Raw genomic sequence first — 25,308 nt, 5'->3', positions numbered from 1 at the left:
TCAGAAATGGGAAAGAGGTAGCACCCAGGCTCCTGACTCTCCTAGCCAATCAGCGCTGTGATTGGTCTGAGCACCATGGTTCGGTGCACAGATGGGGAATGGGGGCCTGGGCATGTTCTGCAGCCAGGCTGTAATGCAGCCTGGGAGCAGAATATGCAAAGTGCGCATGACTGTTATGGTCGGCCCGAGAGGGCCGTCCAAACAGTTATGCGCACTTCAGAGTGGGCAACCACTCCTCCTCTTCGCCCCTGCCCTGGCGGTCCAGCCCCGCCCACACCAGGAAGGGGAAAACTTAAATGATATTAACACTGATTATTTTAATTTTGCTTTTCCTTTAACTGCTGCTCACAGAGGGATGTATGACGTTACAACGCATACTATTACAAAGCATGCTTTTACAACGCATTTTTTACAACGCAAGTACCTTTACAACGCCTGATTTTACAACGCATTCTTTTACAACGCAAAATAGTAAAATTAATGTAAAAGTACCATTACAACGAAATCACTTATAACGCATACCGTTATTACGCATAAAAAAAATAATTTTTTTTTTTTTTAATTTTGTAAAATAAACCCTGGCACGGGATGCATGGAAAATAGGGGTTTTGAGTGGGGAAGTGTATTAAAATGTGGGAAGAAACTGAACGTAAATATAACGAAATGAAAAGCTTTTAAAAAATAATAATACTCGAGTATTAAAATTAATACTCGAGTATTAAACAAGTACTCGCTGATTTTCAAAAAAATTACATGTTTTAACAAAATAATAATGATTATAAAAAAGACACAACCAATACAAGTAGCAGAATAATAAAATTACTATTGGTAATTACAAACAATTTTCATTCGAAAAGTCGCCATTTTAAAAAGTCAACATGAAGTAATTGTCCTACTACTGTTTTCATGAAAATAACACCACAACACGATTTACAAAATGGATGCCAAAACGGAACGTGAAAGTTAAAACAACACTTTTTTAAAACAACATTTTAAATTGTAAGTTTCCACAGAAAATTAAACGATTTAAAAAGCACATAAAAACGCTGTATTTCTCAAAAATTATAATGACAATAAGAAAAAGTTATAAATTCGAGCAAGACACCATTTTGAAACCAGTTGATTATCAACTCCCAGAGTGACCAGACGCCAAAACCTGACCCTCTGACCTAGTCACCGAGCTACGACCCGAATTGATTCTAAAAGCAATATTTTCCGACACTCAAGTAAGTGTAGAAACAAATAACAGCATTTTTAAATTAAAAGGAATAAAAATCAGTATTATTAGTAATACTTTTTTAAAATTAATTTACAGAATTTTCAAACTTTCCGGAATAGACAAACGTTTTTCTACGTGCTAAACAACTTACATAAAATATGTAAGTACATATACATATTAATCTATATTTTTCGACATTTATTAAATTTACAGCATAACGTTATTAGTAAAATAAAGGTTACAGAAAGTAAACCTTTTAAAAGCCACAATATGTTTTACAGTGTCACTTTTTTTTAAAGATTATGAAATATAAATGTATAGAGTGTGATGTAAACCAATAGAAATATATATTTTTTTAATTTAAGAAATATAAATTATTTTTTAAAAGAGCACAACTGAAAGATTAGCGAGGATAACAATTAGAAACTGCGTTTTGAGAAAAGAACGACACTCCTTTTCAACTAAAATTAAAAGGTACTGTTTGTAAATATTTTTTGGGTCAATTCACAAATTACCAAAACTACGAGAACTACTTCTAATACACACACATTTATGATCATTCTCACAGAAAAAAATCAAGTAAGAAAATAACCAGGACTTTCTTCTGTGAAAAAAAAGGACAACTTTTAAAAGAGGTAAATTATTTAAACAGAAATGCAGTATAAATCTTTAAAAATAAAGGGCCAGAAAATGAAGCTTTTTCAAAAATAAGGAAAAATAAAGACAGAATACGAAAGAATAGGGACACATTTAAATATTCAAAAGACAAAAAGTAGCAAAAGTAGGGAAAGTGTGGGATAGTGTAGGTACAACATTTGCTAATGTAACTCCAAGAAGGTGCAGCAGTAGAGAAAATGTGGGATAGTGTAGGGGCATAATTTACTATTATAACTCCAGTAAAGTGCAAAAGTAGGGAAAGTGTGGGATAGTTTTCATACTAAAATTGCTATTGTAACTCCAGGAAGGTGCCGCAGTAGGGAAATTGTGGAATAGTGTAGGGGCTGGATTTACTAATGAAACTCAAACAAGGTATAGCAGTAGTGAAAATGTGGGATAGTGTAGGGGCAGTATTTACTATTATAACTCCAGGAAGGTGTAGCAGTAGGGAAGGTGTAGCATAGTATAGAGGCTGAATGTACTATTCTAACTCTAGGAAGGTGCAGTAGTAGGGAAAGTGTGAAACAATGTATGATTACAGTTTAGAAAAATAAAGCTTTTGCACAGAAATGCAGACATTTTAGTTTTTTTTTAAAATACTTTGAAACAAAGAAATACATAATCATACTTGTCAATGTTTGCAGAATCTCAAAGAACTCTTCAAAAAACAAAATAAAGTCAAAACCCAGGGAATCTGAGAACCGAACAAGGAAAAAACACCAGACTCAGAAGGTAATTCAAATGAAAATTCCAAGCAATGAAACAAAAAAAATGACAGTACTTCAGTATTATTACTCCAAAAAGATGCTGCAGTAGGAAAAGTGTAGGATAGTGTAGGGACAGGATTTACTATTCTAACTCCAGGAAGGTGCAGCAGTAGGGAAAGTGTGGGATAGTGTAGGGGCAGGATTTACTATTCTAACTCCAAGAAGGTGCAGCAGTAGGGAAAGTGTTGGATAGTGTGGGGTCTGTATTTACTATTCTAACTCCAGGAAGGTGCAGCAGTAGGGAAAGTGTGGGATAGTGTAGGGGCAGGATTTACTATTCTAACTCCAGGAAGATGCAGCAGTAGGGAAAGTGTAGGATAGTGTAGGGTCTGTATTTACTATTCTAACTCCAGGAAGGTGCTGCAGTAGGGAAAGTGTGGGATAGTGTAGGGGCAGGATTTACTATTCTAACTCCAGGAAGGTGCAGAAGTAGGGAAAGTGTTGGATAGTGTAGGGGAAGGATGTACTATTCTAACTCCAGGAAGATGCAGCAGTAGGGAAAGTGTTGGATAGTGTAGGGGCAGGATTTACTATTCAAACTCCAGGAAGGTGTAGCAGTAGGGAAAGTGTGGGATAGTGTAGGGGCGGTATTTACTATTCTAACTCCAGGAAGGTGCAGCACTAGGATAATTGTTAGATAGTGTAGGGGCAAGATTTACTATACAAACTCCAGAAAGGTGCAGCAGTAGGGAAAGTGTGGGATAGTGAAGGGGCAAGAATAACTATTCTTACTCCAGGAAGATGCATCAGTAGGGAAAGTGTGAGAAAGTATATGGGTACAGTAATGAAAAATTAAGCTTTTGCACAGAAATGCAGACATTTTTCTTTATTTAAAAAACATTCAAACAACAAATGACATAAACATACTTTTCTATGTTTGCAGAATCTCAAACAACTCCTCAAAAAACCTAAACAAAGTCAAAACCCAGGAAATCTGAGAACCGAACAAAGAAAAAAACACCAGACTCAGAAGGTAAATCCAATAAAAATTCCAAGCAATGAAACAAAAAAATTGACAGTACTTCAGTATTATTACTCCAGAAAGATGCTGCAGTAAGGAAAGTGTAGGATAGTGTAGGGGCAGGATTTACTATTCTAACTCCAGGAAGGTGCAGCAGTAGGAAAAGTGTGGGATAGTGTAGGGGCAGGATTTACTATTCTAACTCAAGGAAGGTGTAGCAGTAGAGAAAGTGTGTGATAGTGTAAGGCCTGTATTTACTATTCTAACTCCAGGAAGGTGCAGCAGTATGGAAAGTGTGGGATAGTATAGTGGCAGTATTTACTATTCTAACTCCAGAAAGGTGTAGCAGTAGGGAAAGTGAGGGATAGTGAAGGGGCAAAAATAACTATTCTAACTCAAGGAAGATGCATCAGTAGGGAAAGTGTGAGAAAGTGTATGGGTACAGTAAAGAAAAATTAAGCTTATGCACAGAAATGGAGACATTTTTCTTTGTTTAAAAAACATTCAAACAACAAATGACATAAATATACTTTTCTCTGTTTGCAGAATCTCAAACAACTCTTCAAAAAACCTAAACAAAGTCAAAACCCAGGAAATCTGAGAACAGAACAAGGAAAAAAACACTAGACTCAGAAGGTAATTCAAATGAAAATTCAAAGCAATGAAACAAAAAAATTGACAGTACTTCAGTATTATTACTCCAGAAAGATGCTGCAGTAGGGAAAGTGTAGGATAGTGTAGGGGCAGGATTTACTATTCTAACTCCAGAAAGGTGTAGCAGTAGGGAAAGTGTGGGATAGTGTAAGAGCTGTATTCACTATTCTAACTCCAAGAAGGTGCAGCAGTAGGATAAGTGTGGGATAGTGTAGGGGCAGAATTTACTATTCTAAATCCAGGAAGGTGCAGTAGTAGGGAAACTGTGAGATAATGTATGGTTACAGTTATGAAAAATAAAGCTTTTGCACAAAAATGCAGACATTTTAGTTTTTTTGAAATACATTTAAACACAAAAATACATAATCATACGTTTCTCTGTTTGCAGAATCTCAAAGAACTCTTCAAAGAACAAAACAAAGTCAAAACCAAGGGAATCTGAGAACCAAACAAGGAAAAACACCAGACTCTGAAGGTAATTCAAATGAAAATCCCAAGCAATGAAACAGAAAAAATGACAGTACTTCAGTATTATTACTCCAAAAAGATGCTGCAGTAGGGAAAGTGTAGGATAGTGTAGTGGCAGGATTTACTATTCTAACTCCAGGAAGGTGCAGCAGTAGGAAAGTGTGGGATAGTGTAGTGGCAGGATTTACTATTCTAACTCCAGGAAGGTGCAGCAGTAGAGAAAGTGTGGGATAGTGTAAGGGCTGTATTTACTATTCTAACTCCAGGGAGATGCAGCAGTAGGGAACGTGTGGGATAGTGTAGTGGCATGATTTACTATTCTAACTCCAGGAAGGTGCAGCTGTAGGGAAAGTGTGGGATAGTGTAAGGGCTGTATTTACTATTCTAACTCCAGGAAGGTGCAGCAGTAGGGAAAGTGTGGGATAGTGTAAGGGCTGTATTTACTATTCTAACTCCTGGAAGATGCAGCAGTAGGGAAAGTGTGGGATAGTGTAGTGGCAGGATTTACTATTCTAACTCCAGGAAGGCGCAGCATTAGGGAACTGTGTGGGATAGTGTAAGGGCTGGTTTTTTTCAATATTCGAGATCATCTTAAACTCGTTTCATTTCTTTATTTCGATCAATTTTAGATCATAAAAGATGTGCAAAACACATTCAGTTAAGACAGCAAGGCGATAAAACCCAGATTTCACAACATTTGAGAAGATATTACCTTTACATAAAATCAGAACATTTCATGTATGCCAGCTCTTGCTCAATTTTTAAAAATCGATTAAGGATGTGCCACATCGCAGTTAAAAATGTTGCCACACCAAATACAATAATAGGTGAAAGGTCCGTTTTTAAAATCCTGTAAGCTGGGAAGTATCTTGTAAAGCCCAATTTTTTGAGGAGGGGGACAAGCCAGTATTTCCTTGGTCTTCGATAGGCCTTGCAGAAGAATATGATGTGCAGGTCATCTTCCCGATGGTACGAACAAGACGGGCAATGTTCACTCAATGCAGACTGGGCCCAGTGTTTTGTAAATGCCCTTGTAGGGAGTGTGCCGTATCGCCATTGTAAGAAAATTCTCCTTGTAAGGACCGGGGAAATGTCGTCTAGCACACATTCGAGCAAATACACTTCCTTAGACTTAAGAAACAATTCCGTCAAAGGCCCCTCCCGCGATTTTCCCAATGTAGCAGTAACCCTCATCTCGCGGAAATCACTCGCTATGTGTTTACGTGAGATCCTCATGCAAGTGTTAGCTGGATCTAACCATAACTCTGGTCTACCTATTTTCTCACATGTTTGTTTGATGTAACTCAACCATGGAATTTGTTTTGATTTAGGTAGACAGAGGATCTCTTGGAGCTCACTTCTGTAGCTCACAAGTTCCGGTGTGCTCCAGATGCGGCGCCAGAAGATGATTGGTCTTAGTCCCAATTCCTCCACAATGGGCCTCAGACCTAAGTCGAGTCTCAGCGGGAGGAGGGGGGTACTCACAGGAAGGGCCGCCATCTGCCTAATGAAGCGATTTTCAGTTATTTGTAATTTTTGACCAGGAGAGTGACACCACAATTCCACACCATGTAAGACTGCCCCTCTGGCCTGCATTTTGTAAATTTCAATGGCAGCACTAAAGGGTTTATAGGTCGATCTACTTATCATCCTAGAAATACCTCCGGATAATTGGACCAATTTCATATGGGCCTTTGCCCGATGTGTGTCCCACGTCATGTCCTGGTTGATGGTAACACCCAGGTATTCGAAGGTGGAAACCCTCTCTAATCTTGTTAAGCAACTAGCGGGGTTGGGGCGTGTTAGTGGGGGGGGTTAAGAATCATTAATTTGGTTTTTAACGCATTGATCTCAAGCCCCCGCTCCGCACAGAACGCTGAGAACCCATCCAGGACTCTTTGTATACCCATTGGTGATTTGGACAGCAGCAGGGTGTCGTCCGCAAACATAATTGCGGGCACCCTGCTGCCGTTCAATTTAGGGGCATCGATGTCTTTGATCCTGGTCAGGTGGCCAATTACCCTGTTGACAAAGAGGCAGAACAGGGTCGGTGCAAGCACACAGCCCTGTCTCACCCCCCCCCGTCAACGGGGAACCTGTCGGAGAGTGCCCCATTTCTGCCACACCTGACTTGTGCAAAATTTCCCTGGTGTAGCCTTATCAAGATGGTCAGTATATCCCCTGGAATACCCAACTTGAACAATACAGTCCAAAGTCTGTCTCTAGGTACTACATCGAAGGCGGCACGCAAGTCCACGAAGACCGTGTACAGGCTGCCGCCCTCGAGTACCGCAGTCTTCCAAAAGAGGAGGTTCAGGCGGAATATCTGATCCATAGTGGAAACCCCTCTTCTCAATCCCGCCTGATAAGGACTAAGAATGGAATTTTCCTCCATCCAGTTTTGGAGGCGATCTAATATCAACCTACCAAATAACTTCTGGGGAATGTCGATAAGGCTAATAGGCCTGTAGTTGGCTGGACGTAGAGGTGACCCTTTTTAAATATGGGGACAATCTCCGCTCCCAGCCAAGTACTGGGAACCTCCATGCCCCCCAAGACAGCATTAAATATCACAACCAAGTATGGTGCCCACACATCAGGCTCGTGCTTAAATAAATCGCCCGGGAGGCCATCCAGTCCTGGCGCTTTGCCTGTTGCCAGCCCTGTGATGGCTGCACGTACTTCCACCTCTGTGAAGGGTTCACCCTCAGTTGGTGTATCGGCAATAGCGTCATCAGGGGCTTTATATAACGAATAAAAGTGGTCCCGCCACATCTTGGCAGAAATATTGGGATTGATTGCCGGAGCTAGCTCATCGGACCCCGTGTTAACTATACACCAAAATTTGCGAGAGTCTCTAGTAGCTAGTGTTCTTGCGAGGTTTTCCCACTTTTCATGCTCCCATTCGCTTTTGCCATTGGTGATAAGATGTTTATAGTCCCTTCTTCTTGCCTGGACCACTGACCTATCAGCACCATCCTTAATAGATGTCAGGAGGTCCAGTTTAGCCTTCCGGCAAGCCTGGTTATTCCAATTAGGTCGATCAAAGTGCCGCCTCTTTCCTGAGGTAAAGAGAACCTCGGCCACAGACTCAATGACATTTTCGTGTGCCCTCCCTAGCTCCTTGTGTATGTCTTGGGGCATTGGGAGCTCCATGATCGTGCACAACTTGTCAAGCGTCGGTATAAGGTGGGAGTAGAGTTTGCCAAGCTTCTCTGTGTTAGACGCCAGCTTCTCCCACCTCACTCGGCGTCTGTTATTAGTCAATGTGAGCCCTATGGCAGCATCATCAGATTTGCCCCCTCTGTCCTCCAGGTCGCGAAGCGCATAGACCAGTTCTAGGGGATTGTGATCACTGTCTTCCCTAGATGTTACCCGAAAGTCAATAATATCCGGCCACATAGAAAGATGGACCATGATGTAGTCCAATCTGGATTCCCTTCCCTCTCTGTGGTAAGTGCTTTTTGATGGAATATCTGAACTCACACGTCCATTACATGCCCGAATGCCCCACCTTAGGGTAAGGGCTGTAATTTGAAGGGCTAAAGGTGTCCAGGCTCTAGGTGAGGGGGCTGCTGAGGGGGGCACCAACCATAGTGCGTCCTCCTCCCGTGATAAGCCATCCAATAAACCTGGGAGGGGCTCAAAGTGGCAATTAAAATCGCCACCCACCAAAAATGGTATACCCTGAGGGATATCATTTAGGAAGGCCGAGAGTTGATCAATGGTGTCTGACTCAGTTGTGATGTTTACTGGTCTAGAATACATATTTACCACGATCAACTTATTCCCGTTTGGCCACTCCAACAGGACCCCAAGAATGTCATAGGAGCCTGAGGGAATCGGAGAAGCCTTGCATCCCAGGTCAGTAGCTACCCAAGTTGCAAGGCCTCCCGAAGGACGACCCTTCCCACCCCATTTCGCCGGGATTGAGAAAGCAGCAAAGCCTGTTCTAGTTACTGCTTCTCTGGACCAGGTTTCCTGGAATAGGCATATGTCCTTGCCCTCAATGAATAAACTCCAGTCAGGACAGATCAATTTATTGCCCAAACCAGCCACATTCCATGACAAAATATTAAGATAAGATCATCAGCGGTGCGAAGTTGGTAATTTAGATGTAGCTGAGGCCGTCCTGCAAGCCTGGGATAGCACACTCAGGGCCTGATCCCGCACCTCCATTATAGAATCCCCTATGTTAGATGGTGACCCAATGTCATTTAATAAAGTACCCGTGATCTTGTTCTCTACCTCATCACAGTAATTAATTTCCAGAGGACTGGCTTGGGGGGGATTGTGGTCGGGGGGACAATATTTTCTTCAGTATAAGTACCCCTAATGTCGTCCACCTCCCCTCTCCCGCCCCATTTAAGTCAGTCCACCATGTCAAGACAACTATATCTATTGAAGGTCAAAAAGTGATCTGGCTGGTGCAGTTGGTATTGTCTGGGGTGATGGAAATTGCTCCTGACTCTATCGTCCCTACCTCCCCCTCTCCTAGAAACAGTATGCCAACCCTCAGCTTCATATCGGTTGTGCACTGGTGGGTAAAAGAAGGAAAGGGGTAACGATTGAATAGATGTCCCCTGTTCAAGGTGTGACCAGCTACAGATGTGGGAGACGGTCCTAGGGTCCCTGAAATTAGCTATAACACAGTCACCTTCTATCGATTTATCTGTGTGGCCCAACCATGGGACTCTCCTGACAGTGAGCACCTCACTAGTAATTCCATATGGCAAAGGTCTATTCATAGAAAGCCAATTGGTGACCTTGTTCTTAAGAGCGGATGCTGATTCTTTCGAATCTAGCCTCAGCTCTGGAACCCCTGCCAAAATGACTGTGTAAGGACTGGCCTCTGGTGGCAAGTCCACACGCCTAATTATTTTTGTGATAGCATTAGCATCTTGTTTAGGGGGAATTTCTTTAGGTGGACGATTGGGCCTTGAGTTACCATCAGGCTTCTGAGCTGCAGCAGTGTGTACTGGCTGAGCTAGTGTTTGCGGGGCCTGATCAACAGCTCGAGTAGTGACTATGTTTGCTAATGGAGTAGCTGTTTGTGCTGTTCCTGGAACTATCACAAGTTGATTATTCGGGGGCTTGGATGTAACCCTCTTGTTCCTGGGCTCAGTCCCACTTGGTAATATTTGTCTTGCTGGAGTTAGCAAATTCTGAGGTTGTTTGCTCTATGGACGCTAGCCTACCTTCAATTTTGGATAGATGTTTAACTAGGGGGCTTAAGAGTGTTTTAAAGAGGGCTTCCATTCTGGGTAAAATCCAGTCATATGCTTCTCGGGTTACAGACGGGGGTGAGATTATCACACTTGACGTATGAGATAGCGGTAAGTCAATAGTAGTAGTAGCGGGTGGGGTTTTATCAGCTAGAGTGGGCCCCTTATTGCTTTGTCCCACTTTACTCCCCACTGGGATTTCATTGTGTTTGGGGATTTTTGCTTTACGCCCTCAATTATTTTGTGCCTCTCTCTTCCTTTTGGGTACAGCACCTTCCCTTTCCCCCTGTGTAAGGCAGTCTGTAGCTTCAGTAATCACATCTACATTAGGTGTGGTATTAATTGGGGAAAGAGGGGTCTGCTGTACATGAGTGTGTGGTATCGGTAGGAGTAGAAGGCTAAAATCATCTGGAGCACTCGTTTCATTATCAATGTTGTGCACAGTAGAATTATTAAAGTTAGATAAGTCTAGCACCCCACCCGATACATTTTCCCCATTTTCTGGAACAACAAAGCTAAGTCTATGTTCCGGGGTCTTTGCAAGCGCTAAGGGCCCGATAGAAGATCTCCGAACCCAATCTATCTCCTGTGATATGCGCCTTTCCAGTAATGTAATTTCGTCGATAAGCAGAGACCCTGCTTTAACAAAATATTTGTCTATAGTACCTTTTGCTGCTCCGGCAGCCAGCGCGCTCTTGCTCCTGGTTTCTCTAGTTGCCATAGTTCGCTATCAGAGAGGACGGTGGGGGCGTGAAATAATAACAGAAGCAAAGGGGGTGGCCCAGTCCCGGTCTCGACCGTTCTCGAGATTACTATTCTAACTCCAGGAAGGTGCAGCAGTAGGGAAAAAGTGGGATAGTGTAAGGGCTGTATTTACTATTCTAACTCCAGGAAGGTGCAGCAGTTGGGAAAGTGTGGGATAGTGTAGGGGCAGGATTTACTATTCTAACTCCAGGAAGGTGCAGCAGTATGGAAAGTGTGGGATAGTGAAGGGGCAGTATTTACTATTCTAACTCCAGGAAGGTGCTGCAGTAGGGAAAGTGTGGGATAGTGTAGGGGCAGGATTTACTATTCTAACTCCAGGAAGGTGCTGCAGTATGGAAAGTGTGGGATAGTGTAGGGGCAGGATTTACTATTCTAACTCCAGGAAGGTGCAGCAGTTGGGAAAGTGTGGGATAGTGTAGGGGCAGGATTTACTATTCTAACTCCAGGAAGGTGCAGCACTATGGAAAGTGTGGTATAGTGTAGGGGCAGGATTTACAATTCTAACCCCAGGAAGGTGCTGCAGTATGGAAAGTGTGGGATAGTGTAGGGGCAGGATTTACTATTCTAACTCCAGGAAGGTGCAGCAGTAGAGATATTGTGGGATAGTGTTGGGGCAGGATTTACTATTCTAACTCCAGAAAGGTGTAGCAGTAGGGTAAGTGTGAGATAGTAAAGGGGCTGTATTTACTATTCTAACTCCAGGAAGGTGCAGTAGTAGGGAAAGTGAGGGATAGTGTAGGGGCAGGATTTACAATTCTAACTGCAGAAAGGTGCAGCCGTAGGGAAAGTGTAGAACAGTGTAGTTACTTATTACTTTTATAAAATACACATACTAAAAGAAATCTCTTTTTTTTCACTGAAAATGTCAACTCAGGAAACAGCAACATACATTAAATCTAGAAAAGGAAACCGTTTATTAAAACATTTAGGATATATATATATATTGTAAAGAAAGGATAAGTGAACCACGTAGACATTGGGGGTGTGTGCAATACTACTCATCCCATTGCAGCGGCATGGTTACCCATGATGATATCATTATTAAAACAACAGAACATAACCACTATGCCTCTGCAATGGAGATTGAAGTAAGGGAAACTTTAAATGAAATGAAAGAAATTGCATGCACCTCCAATGACACTACTGGATCAATATTACGAGAGGTTGCACAGCATGTTCCCAGTCATGTTGCTAGTTGTATGCCTATTATTCCAAATCTGAGAAGAATTATACAAAGACAAAAGCAGGCAAGTAATACTCAAACTTCAACTCCTCATACTTTTTCTGACATTCAAATTCCTAATGAACTCACTATTTGTTTTTCTAATGAACCTTTCCTCCTGCACGATAACCAAAACCCTCATAAACGTATTCTTATCTTTAGTACACCCCGCAACCTTGTTAAGTTAGGAAATAGTGAAATTTGGATGATGAATGGGACGTTTAAAAGTACACCCCATCCTTTCACCCAAATTTACACTATTCACGCAAAGATTAACCATAATGTAATTCCATTAGTATATAGTTTGCTACCAGATAAGCAATCTGCAACCCACACTGAGTTTTTATCAGTGATTAAAAGCAAAACATCCAATAAAAGTCCTAAGTAGATAATTATTGATTTTGAATTGGCTATGATCAATGTGATCACTAAAACGTACACGGATACCCAAATTCAGGGATGTTTTTTCCATTTTTCCCAGGCATTCTGGCGTAAACTACAAAAAACATCCCTGGTTGCAGAGTACTCAACTGATAGCAAACTACAGTTTGAATTAAAAAAAACGTACCGCTCTTTGTTTTGTCCCTCCTGAAAGTGTAGACGAGTACTACACAGCTATTACAGAATCTGATTATTTTAATGAAAATGAAGATGAATTGGCACCCTTACTAAATTATTTTGAGGACACATGGATTGGACATCTAAGCAGATCGGGTCGCAGGAGGAAGCCACGTTTCCATGTGGAGTGGTGGAACTGCTACACGAGCTGCATAGAAGGAGAAGGCAAAACAAACAATGCCATAGAGGGATGGCATAACTCCTTCAACCATACAATTGGCAAACCACACCCTAACTTCTACTCATTTTTGGAAACTTTGAAGAAGGAGCAAAGTTTTCAAAAATTGAGAATCTCTCAAACATTAACTGGTAGTCTAAACCCACGCATTTCCAAAAAATCAAATGAAATGTCTGAGAGACTATTGGCTATTCTACAACAGTTTTCGTTGTGTGGCTTTAGACTACCTTGATAATGTTGCTAACATACTACATTTCTAACTTTAATCTACACCTTACTTTCCTGCTTTTACCTAAATTAAATTAAATATTCAATTCAATTGGCATTTATTATTTTCTAAATTATTTTTTAAAATTAAAAGTCGGGTCAGCTTACCTTTAGTTGTCTTCTTTTTTTTTCTTCCTCTTGTTTCTCTAATAGTAATCCATTAGGAGGCAAAACCCAAATAACCAAACCAAAAAAACAAAAATCCAAAATCCCAAAAAAACATAATTTAACGAAGTCAATCTTGAAAATTATCAAAGATCCAGATGCATCTTTTATAAAATCCAAAGTGCACGAAATACACATTTTTGATAAATCCTTTCTGAAACTAATCCAAATTCAACGAAATCCACGTTGTATTGAAATCAATGTGGTCTGGTTTCCAAATTCAAAATTCATTCAGAAAATCATCCATACTCCACGAAAACCTTTTTTCCCAAAATCCATCTTGAAAGGTTTGTAAAGTCCATGTACATCCTAATAACTATCCAAATGCTACAAAATCCATGTTGTTTCCAATACCATTTGATAAAGATTTCAACAACCATGTACATGTTGAATGCCATCCAAACTCCACGAAATCCATACTTTATACAAGTCCATCATGAAAGGTTTCTTTCGTCCATATGCATCCTAATAGTAGCCCAAACTCCACGAAATCCATGTTCTTTCCAAGTCCTTCCTGAACGGTTTCTTTTGTCCAAATCCATCCTGATAGTAATCGAAAGTCCACAAAAAGCATTTTCTTTCAAAGACCATTCAGCAAAGGTTTCTCAAAGTTCGAAAACATGCTGAAAGTCTTCCATAGACCACGAATTGCATGTTCTTTCCAAGATCAATTGCAAAGATTTCTAAAGTCCATCTACATCCTAATAGTAAACCATAGACCACGAAATCCATGACTTTCCCCACTGCATCCTGGAAACAATTCAAAATTCACAAAATACATATTGCATGTTCAATGTGACCATTTGCTTCGTGATAGCAATCCAAAGTCAAAGAAATCCATAATCCTTTTAAATCCTTTTTGAAAGTTTTTCTTTTTCCAGATGCGTCCAAAAAGTAAAGCAACATGCATATTATCCTAAAACATTCTAACTCTATCTTAAAAATAATACTATTTTCTAGAAATATTAATTTTTACTATGACCTCCTATCAGTATGCGAAACAACTTAGCACTATTTCTGATCTGTCCTTATAGCAATATCTTCTAGATTCTAAAACGCAATACGATTCACAATTCCAATATATAACATTTCTATAAACAACCACACCAAATTAATCAAAAATCCACGAAACCAGCTAAGTGTGAAACGCGATCTTTCCTTTTTCACATTACATGTATTTCCTGCACTTTCAGAATTATATTTCCAATGCATTTCACATTATAACTTTTAATAAGGAATAAAATAAGGAATAAAAAGTCTACCTTTATATTGTAAAATTTTCTATTACTTTATAAACCAAAAAAAATCTATTTTTTACATTTCCTATTATTTACAGCGACCCGACATAGGCATACTATAGTAACATGATCGGCGACATGCTGAAATAACATCGTATACAATACATTTACATTTGCAACCTCTCCTTATCCTTTCTTTACAATATATATATCTTAATTAACATTATTATGTTTCAAATAAAGTTTTAAGAGTTTCCTACCTGAGCGCAGATCAGCTTCCTGCTGCTTCCAGCTTCGATGCTCTTCAAAATGGCCGCTTGAATACACGTTTACGCGTCGACGTCATCTAGAGCTACAAAGATGAAAAAAGGACTATTTATATTTATTTATGTATTATTAAAACAAATTTATTTTATAATGTTTATTTACAAGATAAAAATTTGTGAAAAATTTGATAATAATAAATAAAATTTATTTTCTTTTCACATAATTTTTCCAATAAAAAAAGTAAATGAAAAATATCGAGTCAATGTTTTGAATAATGTAATTATTATAAATATGTTTTTATATTAAATGTAATTACATAGAAAATAATGATAAATGCTACTTACATCTATACTGATGCCATTTCCATCCAAAACTTGTCACAAGTACCTTTTTTACAGCTTGCAAAGTAGTTCCGCGGGACTCTTAACTTCAACTATGGAAATAAATAAGGGACAAAACTCTCCATTGAATACAATGGAAAAGCATGGGAAAATTTCATTCATTAGTATTAAAACATATAATAGTAACATTTAAAAAAATACACAACAATATAGAAATGTTTATTTATATTTATACATATTTTTCAAAGTTTTAATTTTCCCATAATATTTTTTCAACTATTTTTTTAAAATATATTTCACTAATCAGTAATTAAATATTATTATAAATTATAATATACATTTAACATATTTTATAATACATTATTCAATATTTTTTAAAGATATTATTTTCAAAAAACAACATTACTAAATAAAATATAAATATAAATCTATATATTTATTTATTTACATGCAATAAATATATATTTTAACATTTACTCATTACTCTTACTTTATTTATTACTAAAGTATTATTTTTTTTAAACATTTTTGTAATAAAACCATTAATCTTTTAATAAAAAATGTAATATTAATTTTAAAATAATATTTTTAAATTTACTCATTACTCAAAATGTAATTATTACTCGTTTATTAATTTAAATTAAATATTTTTTAATATTCGAATTCATAATTTGTTTTAACTTCAGTATTCATTTTAAATAAATATTACTAATTAAAATTTAATTATATTAACAAATTACACTTTTTAAATTTAATACTTTAATTTTCATTAAATATTACTAATTTAAATTTATTTTATCAGTTTAGGAGTAGTAAAGTTAGGAGTCCTAACTTTACTACTCCTAAACTAAGATAAATCCTAACTTTAAGACTTTCGGTATTCACAGAAGGCATTTAGGAGTCCTAAAGTTAGGAGTCCTAGTTTTACTACTCCTAAACTGAGAAAAATCCTAACTTTAAGACTTTCGGTATTCACAGAAGGCATTTAGGAGTCCTCAAGTTAGGAGTCCTAACTTTACTACTTCTAAACTGAGAAAAATCCTAACTGTAAGACTTTCGTTATTCACAGAAGGCATTTAGGAGTCCTAAAGTTAGGACTCCTAACTTCTGTGAATACCGAAATGAGTAAGTGACTTCTGTGAATACCGAAATGAGTAAGTGCCTTCTGTGAATACCAAAAGGGTAGTAAGTTTAGGATTTTGTCTTATGTTAGTTCTGTGAATCGGGCCCTGAGATGTTATCTTAAAATTTCTTTGAGACTTCAATTCAAGCTTGTTTGCTTTGTGTTCCACTCTCTTTGGATTATGAACCTCCTGTTTGACCTGCAGGGACACAACAAGCTTCCAGGGACCTTCCCTGCAACTGCCCAGCTGACTAGCACCAACTGGACCTGCTTGAGCCCTGCTGCTGCCCTCTGATGGAGTAAGTCTCCTCAAGAGGTTCCGCAACTGGTCCTAGACCTTCGACTGGTATCAGAGTCTACTCCTCCTACCTTAACAACTGAGCCATAGGTGAAAATCTGGACATTTGGGGCTCTTTGCCACCACAAGCAACAATCAACTCATCTCCTGCCAATGTAAAATTCCAAATGTCACCTGCTCATGCACCAAGCAGTGACCACCAGTGTTTCCCGCCAATGAAAAGCTCCAGTGGTGTTTGTGCCGAAAATGATCTCCTAGCGGCTCCCACCAATGAGTAGCTTCAACTGAGGCTCCCTGCATGGACATGGATTGAAAAAAAGGTGAACTGTTCACCTGGTTCCCATATTCGACCTGTGCTCCAGCGCAGTTGACTTAAACATTTGACTTTGACGTGGTTCAGCATGACCAGATAACATGCAAGTGGCACATTGCACTTTTTGATACTATTTTCACCTGAATTTTCAAGTTTCATAGCTGGTTCTCCTTATTAGATTTCAGTTGTTTTTTGTCAGTTTATTTATTACATTTTACTCTATTTTTCTCAATTCGCTTGGAACTTCTCTTGTGTTGTGTTTTACCTTATTTCTGTTTGAGTACTGCATAAATATTTTATGGAACACCTCTGAGTTAAGTCTGACTGATTTTGTGCCAAGCTACAACAGAGTTAAGCACAGGTTAATTTTGGGACTTTATTTGCTCTTCCTGACACGGTTTGGGTTTATTTTGTTGAGTGAGGCTCTCACTCCTCTCAACTAATAACGCAATGTCTTATAATTTACAAAAGCAATTCCAAAACTACTGTCTACGATTTATTTTTAGCAAAAACATTATCTAAACACAAGATTGAAGGCTGTGTTTTATTGCCATGTTGGGCTTTATAAAAGTGAAATGTAATATAAACGTAAAATAAATGCTTGTTAAATGAATAATGAATACCTCCTCATTATTTAAATAACTCTAAATTAAAACCCTACCCAACGAATTCCCCATTAGTTCCTACAACCCACTGCATAAACTTAAATAACCAATTAAGAATACCTCATATTAAATCACTTTATTTCCAAAATAAATAATTATCAATTAACAAACCTTTAACATTTACATGAAAGACTTTAAGCAATTATCAATTCCATTAAAATGGGATATAAAACAGTAACCTTTCAAATCCAGCTACTACGCAGAACCCCAGAAAAAAAATCTAAACAAAAAATGAAAATGATTTTAAAAGCTAAAGAAAAATATATGTATTTGCTAAATATACAACAAAACCATTCACTAAAAATACACACAATAGCACAACAATTATATAAAATGCCATGATATTTTAGTGTACTCTATTTTAAACATCAAAATTATTGAGATAGATATACTTACCTTTGATATTATGTCTCTAACATTTTGGCAGGCATAATATTTGCATGTGATACTATGTCACTATCAAGAGAGAGTCAACCTGGAGTCATCTAGTGTGGGCCCACTGGATATAGGGGAAAGACCTTTTTCTTAAAGGAATTCTTACTCACTGAATGTTATCCAGTGACATGCTTCATCCTCAAGTTCTTCCTGACCTTCTGAGATTTAGACATGGTGATATTATAATCAAACAGTATTTTTGGAGTTGAAAGTCAGGTGCCATACCATTAAACTAAGTTCATCATTAATGCACCCTATAAAACAGATACACTGAAAATGCCTCTGTAGTTTGGAGCTTCTCCCAAGCTCACTATTCTAAACAAATAATTGACAAAATAGAGGATAGGGGATTTTTTAATTTTCAAGGCATGTTGTTTTGTTCATGCCAATTTGCAAAGATATGTACGCTGAATATGAAAATGCAAAAACAATGGCAGCAGGTGTTTTACAACAAAAGCATTTTCAAGTCACTTCCTCATGGCTAAAAAAAGTCCCATAAATTGCAGTACAACTCTGATTTAGTAAAACAGGAAAAGTCTGAAAAAGAAGCTATCTGTTGAAGCTATCTGTAAAAACAGAAAAAAGCAATGATATAGAAAAATTAAAAGTCAATTGTTAGAACTGGGGGTCTCTAGTTGGCAGAGGTAGGTACCTTTGACCAAATAAGGACCCTTGCTTCTAAGTCAGGGAAAGGGGATTACACTCCTGGATAACTCCTGCTCACCCCCTTGGTAGCTTGGCACAAGCAGACAGGGTGTTAAGCATGTGTGAACACATACAGTAGTACAGTGAAAACACTACAGATGGACACCACACAGACTTAATACAAGACGACAAACGACTAAAATCCACAATACTGTACACAATATAGGCTTAAAGATGGTAGAAGTAGCTTAGTTCATCTTGATGATAAATGTGACATGTTTCTCACAAAAGTACCTGGATGCGTAATGGAAAACAAACAAAAGGTTCTCAGGGAGGAAGATGTGTTGGCTCCTTGCTTCGGGGGAGGCGATGTGCGCTCCTCAATGCTGGGGCAGAGTAGGGGAGGCATCTTGTTCCTTACCGGAGAGGAGGTGATGAGTTGATTCACGTACTGTTTTCCGGTTAGGATGTGGCAAGATGGCGCCTCGATGCGATGAGACAATCCGGTGCGATGGGATTAGATGGCACCCTTGATGCAATACAGCGACATGAAGACGAAGAATGCACGCCCAGCGGCTGTGCTGCGGACTCGGAAACTTTGGAGCTGCAACAGGCCCTGCGACACGCTTCTCCGGTGATGCAATGACGACCCTCGGGTGGTGACACGCTTCTCCGGTGATGCGCCGGTAAACAGCTGTGATGAAGGCACGCTTCTCTGGTGTTGAGGCGGCGACCTCTGCAGCTGCCACATGCTTCTCTGGTGATGCGACAGCAACAGCTGCGACTGCGAAATGATTCTTCTCGTTGAGTCGCGCTTTCAGCTCCCAGCGACACACAAGTTTCTGCAGGCAGAATTCCCAGCAAGGAAACTCAGAGGGGAGCTGGTGATGAAGTCTTTTGTCCCTGAGACTTCAGCAGAAGGCAAGCACAAGTACAAGCCCTTGGAGAAACGTTCTCCAAGATGATGAAAGTTCTTTAAAAGTTCCTTCTCCTTTCCTTGGCAATGAAGACACCACTGCAGGCCAACCCAGCAACACAGCACACTGGCAGGGGGGTAGTCCAAACTCCTGCAGCTTCAATGGTTCTTCTCCTTGGCAAAGGTTTGTCTTGTTGTTCCAGAAGTGATCTAAAGTCTTGGGGTCTGGGTCCCCATATTTATACTGCAAAATCATTTGTCCTCTTAAGGCAGAGGCAAAAACAACAGCTGATGGACAGAATGCAGACCAATGTCATACATTCACCCCAGTACAGAGATCTGGACCTAAATCCATCGTTTTTTTGCTCACCAAGCCACCCCAGTTCAGACATGGCCATATGCAAATATGCCTTGACCCTGCGCCTCATGGGAACAGTCCAGCCTGAAATGCCAAGCCATGTCTTCCCTGGACCGGAATCAAGCATCATTGGACCGGTTTCTGGCTATCAGCCGTCATCAACCAGGATAGCTTGACTCCAGTGGCGTGGAGAGCACGGGACTCAAGTCTGAGCATACCCGTCCCACTCGGGGTGACAAATGCAAAAACAACAGCTGATGGACAGAATGCAGAACAATGTCATACATTCACCCCTGTACAGAGATATGGGCCTAAATCCATCGTTTTTTTGCTCACCAAGCCACCCCAGTTCAGACATGGCCATGTGCAAATCAGCCTTGACACCCTGCCTCATGGGAACAGTCCAGCCCGAAATGCCAAGCCATGTCTTCCCTGGACCGGAATCAAGCATCCTAGGACCGGTTTCTGGCTATCAGCCGTCATCAGCCAGGATAGCTTGACTCCAGTGGCGTGGAGAGCACGGGACTCACATCTGAGCATACCCGTCCCACTCGGGGTGACAAATGCAAAAACAACAGCTGATGGACAGAATGCAGAACAATGCCATACATTCACCCCATACAGAGATCTGGGCCTAAATCCATTGTTTTTTGCTCACCAAGCCACCCCAGTTCAGACATGGCCATATGCAAATCAGCCTTGACCCTGTGCCTCATGGGAACATTCCAGCCCGAACTGCCAAGGCATGTCTTCCGTGGCCCGGAATCAAGCATCCTAGGACCGGTTTCTGGCTATCAGCCGTCATCAGCCAGGATAGCTTGACTCAAGTGGCGTGGAGAGCACGGGACTCACGTCTGAGCATACCCGTTCCACTCGGGGTGACAAAGGAAAAGAATAGCCCTCACGGGGATTCTTTGGCTCAGCAGCAGTTTATTTTGCCATTATTGTCCAAAATTAAACTGCTGCTAAGCCAAAGAATCCCCGTGAGTGCTATTCTTTTCCTTACCAAAGAAAAGGGAAGTTCGAGCCTGGTATTTATCGCGGTACGCCACCGCGTTTCTGCACCCGACCACGAAGTGCCCTGTTGATGGCGAACAGAGGAGCGAGATATATATATGTATATAATTAAGATATGTTTTACATCACAATATGAATTATTTACAGTCCTTGAAACAGATCATACTATTTATTCAAGATCATATTGTGACAGAAATAGGGGTGGGCAGTAAACTCCACTCTGCCGGCGCAGTTTGCAGAGTTTGGCAAAAACTCTGAAAACAGCTGAGTGGCGGAGTTTACTGGCACTCACCCCTAGTTACCTCGTCCACCTCAGGGACACAGTAACTAAATTATCTTCAATTGAACTGGTAACAAGCACTGGGGTGTAGGTTTCCCTCCAGTTCCACAGCCAGTTCCCGCCCAGTAATTATTACATTAGTCATGAGGCTGACATCACAGTAATCAAATTATCTCAACACCCTTTTAGGGTTGCAAGCCAGCCAGATGAATATTATCCGACAACAGGACACTACACTGGCTGTCTTGGTATTTCATTTAACAAATCATGTCAGGCAAGACCTGCATTGGCAGTCACTTCATACCTCCACGATCCTTGTGACACAAGAACATGGTACTACTGCCACAGCCGCGCATTCCTTTGCACTCACTGAAAGTTGGAAAGCTTGACCGTGTTGGGAGAGTAGTCTGGGGTACACATTTAAAGGCACTTACCTTTCATTCGGTCCTGCCCAGTAGAGACATGATTTTCAGGTGTTGGGGATTGTTTTTTCCCTTTAGCTGCTGCCTCTTTAGCTGCACCCTAAATCAGAGAGCCACACCTCCATAGTCTACTGGCTGTCCTGTCCCCTCCACAACCGCACCCTCCCTGATTCAGAGCTGGCCTTCCGTCACTGCAAATACTGCATTTCCTGGTCTGGCAGTTCGGGCTGGACTGTTCCCATGGAGAACAGGGTCAAGACTGATTGCATATGGCTGGGTCCAAACTGGGGTGGCGTCGTTAGCAAAAAAACAACTATGGATTCATCCCAGATCTATGACTAGGGGTAAATATTTGATTTGTCCAGCATTCTGCTCATCATCCGTTCTTTATGCTTTTGTAAATCAGAAGGAACAGCATAATGCGCAACAACATAGAGATCCATCAGACTGCATTTCATTTTTATAAAAGTTACATAGCAGCACTCCCACTAACAGTAGTCATAGATTACCTGTACCATCATCAAAACTACTATTACCAGTTGTTGAGATACAATTCTGCAGTTTTATGAGGTTTCAGCAATTTGTGAGTGGGCATGTTTATAAAACCCTCCAATGCACCCTGCGCTAAAATTTCAGAGGTGGCCATAGAATTAAAAAATGTTGTTGAAAGAAGTGGAAAGGAAGTTTTTACTAGATTTAAAAGATATATGGGAGTCAGGAGGTAGGAGAAAGAAAGATTATAAAAGTGAAGGTATTAAAGCATCGGAGACGAATTATTGCAATTATTATGAGACAACTGGAAAAAGACCTGACACTAGAGTGGGAAAAACTGACAGGAGCGATGCAGTAGTGTAGCCAGGGTGTCATGGGCCCTAGTACTAGGAAGGAAATATGCCCCCTGCCACAGTTTGAATTATAAAATACAGCCTTAATCAGGGTTCAGTGGGTCCCTCAGGTCTCTGGGCCCTGGTGCCACTGCACCTGCTGCACTAATGAAAGCTACCCGCCTGATCCAATGAACTACAGTTCCCACTAACACACACACAACCTTCCATCCATTATGAGGTCAGCGAAATAAGTAGTATTAAATCGGATAATGGTAACATATTTTCTTTGCAAAGCTTAGAAAATGAAAGAAGCGCTCTGCAAGACCGAGAAATGCGGAGAAGAGATATAGGGCCATATTTATCAAGCCAAAATGCATTCGCAAACGCCGAAATTCGCAGAATTTCGGCGTTTGCGAATGCAATTTGGCAAAATGGTATGTATTAAGGAAATCTGAGTGCAAAATATGGAATCGCAAAATTTGCGATTCCTTATTTTGCGATTGCATTTAAGGAATTGCAAATTTTGCGATTCCTTAAATGCAATGTATCAAGGTAAAAAAAAATCCTAAATGCCCATAAGGAATCGCAAATTACCACCAACTTATAGTTGGTGGTAAGTTGCGAATTCTTCACAAAATGCATTTTTTTTAAAATCCAAAGGTGCCAAATGACGTTCATACATGCCCTTAGGGCATTCATGTGCGCCATATGCGCACACATGTCATTTTCAGGGGTGCAGCAGGGTGTTCTTGAGACACCCCTGCACCCTTGAAATTATTCTCAATTTGCGATTAGCAAATTGCGAGTCGCAAATTGAGATTAATTTCACATTCATTCCTATGGGCCTCCTGGCAATTTGCTAATCGCAATTAAGGAATTTTAAGGAATCGCTAAAAAATAGCATATTTCTTCATACATACCGTTTTGCGATTTCTAAATAGCGATTCCTTAAAATTCGCTATTTAGGATTCGCAAAACGGTATGTTGATACATATGGCCCATAGTGAGAGAAACTGAGAAGTGGGATCAAACAGTGACACTACAAGCAAGACTCATATACTGTGGTGTTTCAGCATCGAGGAAGGGAATGCTGATGGTATTCACACTGCCCACTTAACAGTAATACATGAGCATTAAATCAGCTAGACCTGTGTTTAAAACTAATATAATTTCTCCTGGCACGCGATTTACGATGACATTTTGTCCACTGGGGTACAGTGTATCAGACAGCCAATAATTATCTTCTCTGCATATTAATGGGAGTGTGGCACAATTTTCTGCTGAGGCCATAAATCTCTGCAGAGATAAAGAAAAATACCGTTGAATTCTCTTAGAGGCTGTCAATACGCCAATTATTTCTTAAACTATCCCATAGTACAAGGTTTCAAATTATATACAATTTAGAAAGGACACACAGAAATATGTTCTGTACAACTCACCATTCAATTTAAAACACATTTTTGGGAAGTTGTGTGCCTAAATTCCGGCTCTTGCTTGGTGTCTCAGATATTTTTTGCAGCCCCCATGGTCTTTGTAAAATTACACCCCTTAGTGATAAGGGACAATTTCAGCGAAATGTGTCGATCACTTTGAAAGGTTCATCTGGCATCCCATACGTCCGTAGGATTTTATGTCATACAAAAACGGAACAAAACCACATCAGTTTAAGCTTCTCTTCTCTTCACATTCACAATACTACATTATTTTGTTTATTCATCTCATTTTGATGATTAGAGCATGCCACAGGCCACCCGTAGCACCTTCACTAATAACAATCTGATTACTAATGTTCAGAAACACAATCTGCAATGTTTTCCTAAATTCTTGGTTCACTCCATTGTATAAGCTAAATAGCAGTTTAGAAACTTTACAGGCTCTTGAAGCAAGGAAACTTGTTTAGCAAGATTTTCGGTATGTGTATTTTTGAATAATCCAGCTTTCAATAATTTTCCACTTTTGGACTCGATTCACGAAGGTACTTATGTGTGGTAAAGTTATGAGTAAGGAATCTCCGCACTCCTGGCGGAATGTCCGCTCTCTTGGCGGAATCGCCACCCGGCACACAGTTCCCAATGTGGAGATTCCCCCCAGAGGGCGGAGATTCCACCACCAGTGCCAAAACTCCGTTATGTGTGCGGACACTCCGCACTCGTAACTTTACTACACATAAGTACGGTCGTGAATCAAGTCATTTGAGTTTTTCGATGTAGTGATGGCAATCATGAAATAAAAAATACATAACAATATAACAATATTCCCTCACGACCTACACAATTTTGGAAATGACAACCTCTATACTTTGGAAATTATTATTCAACACAGTATGGCAACATTAACTTTTTTTTATTTGTAATTTTTATTATTTTTTATACGTACAAAATATCATTCATTAGTTTATCTTTTTTACATATACATTTTCAAAGTTAATTTGATAAGACATTTGGGGCCCGATGTAGGTAAAATAGATTTACCGATTTTTAATTACCGAATCATACCGATTCGGTAATTAAAAATTGGTAAATCTAAGGGGTGGAGATGTAGGAACATCCAGATGTTCCTTTTACCGAATCGGTAAATATCTGTATTTACCGATTCGGTAAATACCGACCGGTAATGCCCCATTCATTCCTATGGGCTTTGAAGCCCATAGGAATGAATGGGGCATTACCGGTCGGTATTTACCGAATCGGTAAATACCGATTTTGACAAGGGTGCAGGGGGTGTCACTTTGACACCCTCTAGCACCCCCAAAAAAGATTCGGGGGCCATGTGGCAGGCATACCTGCCCTAAGGGCAGGTCTGCCTGTCATATGGCACAGGTGTGCATGCACACATGTGCATGCACACCTGAATCGGTATTTTACCATCAAATATATTTGATGGTAAAATACCGAATCAGTAAGGGTTGTGGGACTCAGAAGAGTCCCACCTACATATCAAAAATACCGAATAGGTATGAATACCGATTCGGTATTTTACAGAATCGGTAAATTTACC

The sequence above is a fragment of the Lissotriton helveticus genome, chromosome 11, assembly GCF_964261635.1.
Source record: "Lissotriton helveticus chromosome 11, aLisHel1.1, whole genome shotgun sequence".
In the NCBI taxonomy this organism is placed as follows: domain Eukaryota; kingdom Metazoa; phylum Chordata; class Amphibia; order Caudata; family Salamandridae; genus Lissotriton; species Lissotriton helveticus.
Note: the sequence above shows the minus strand (reverse complement) of the source record.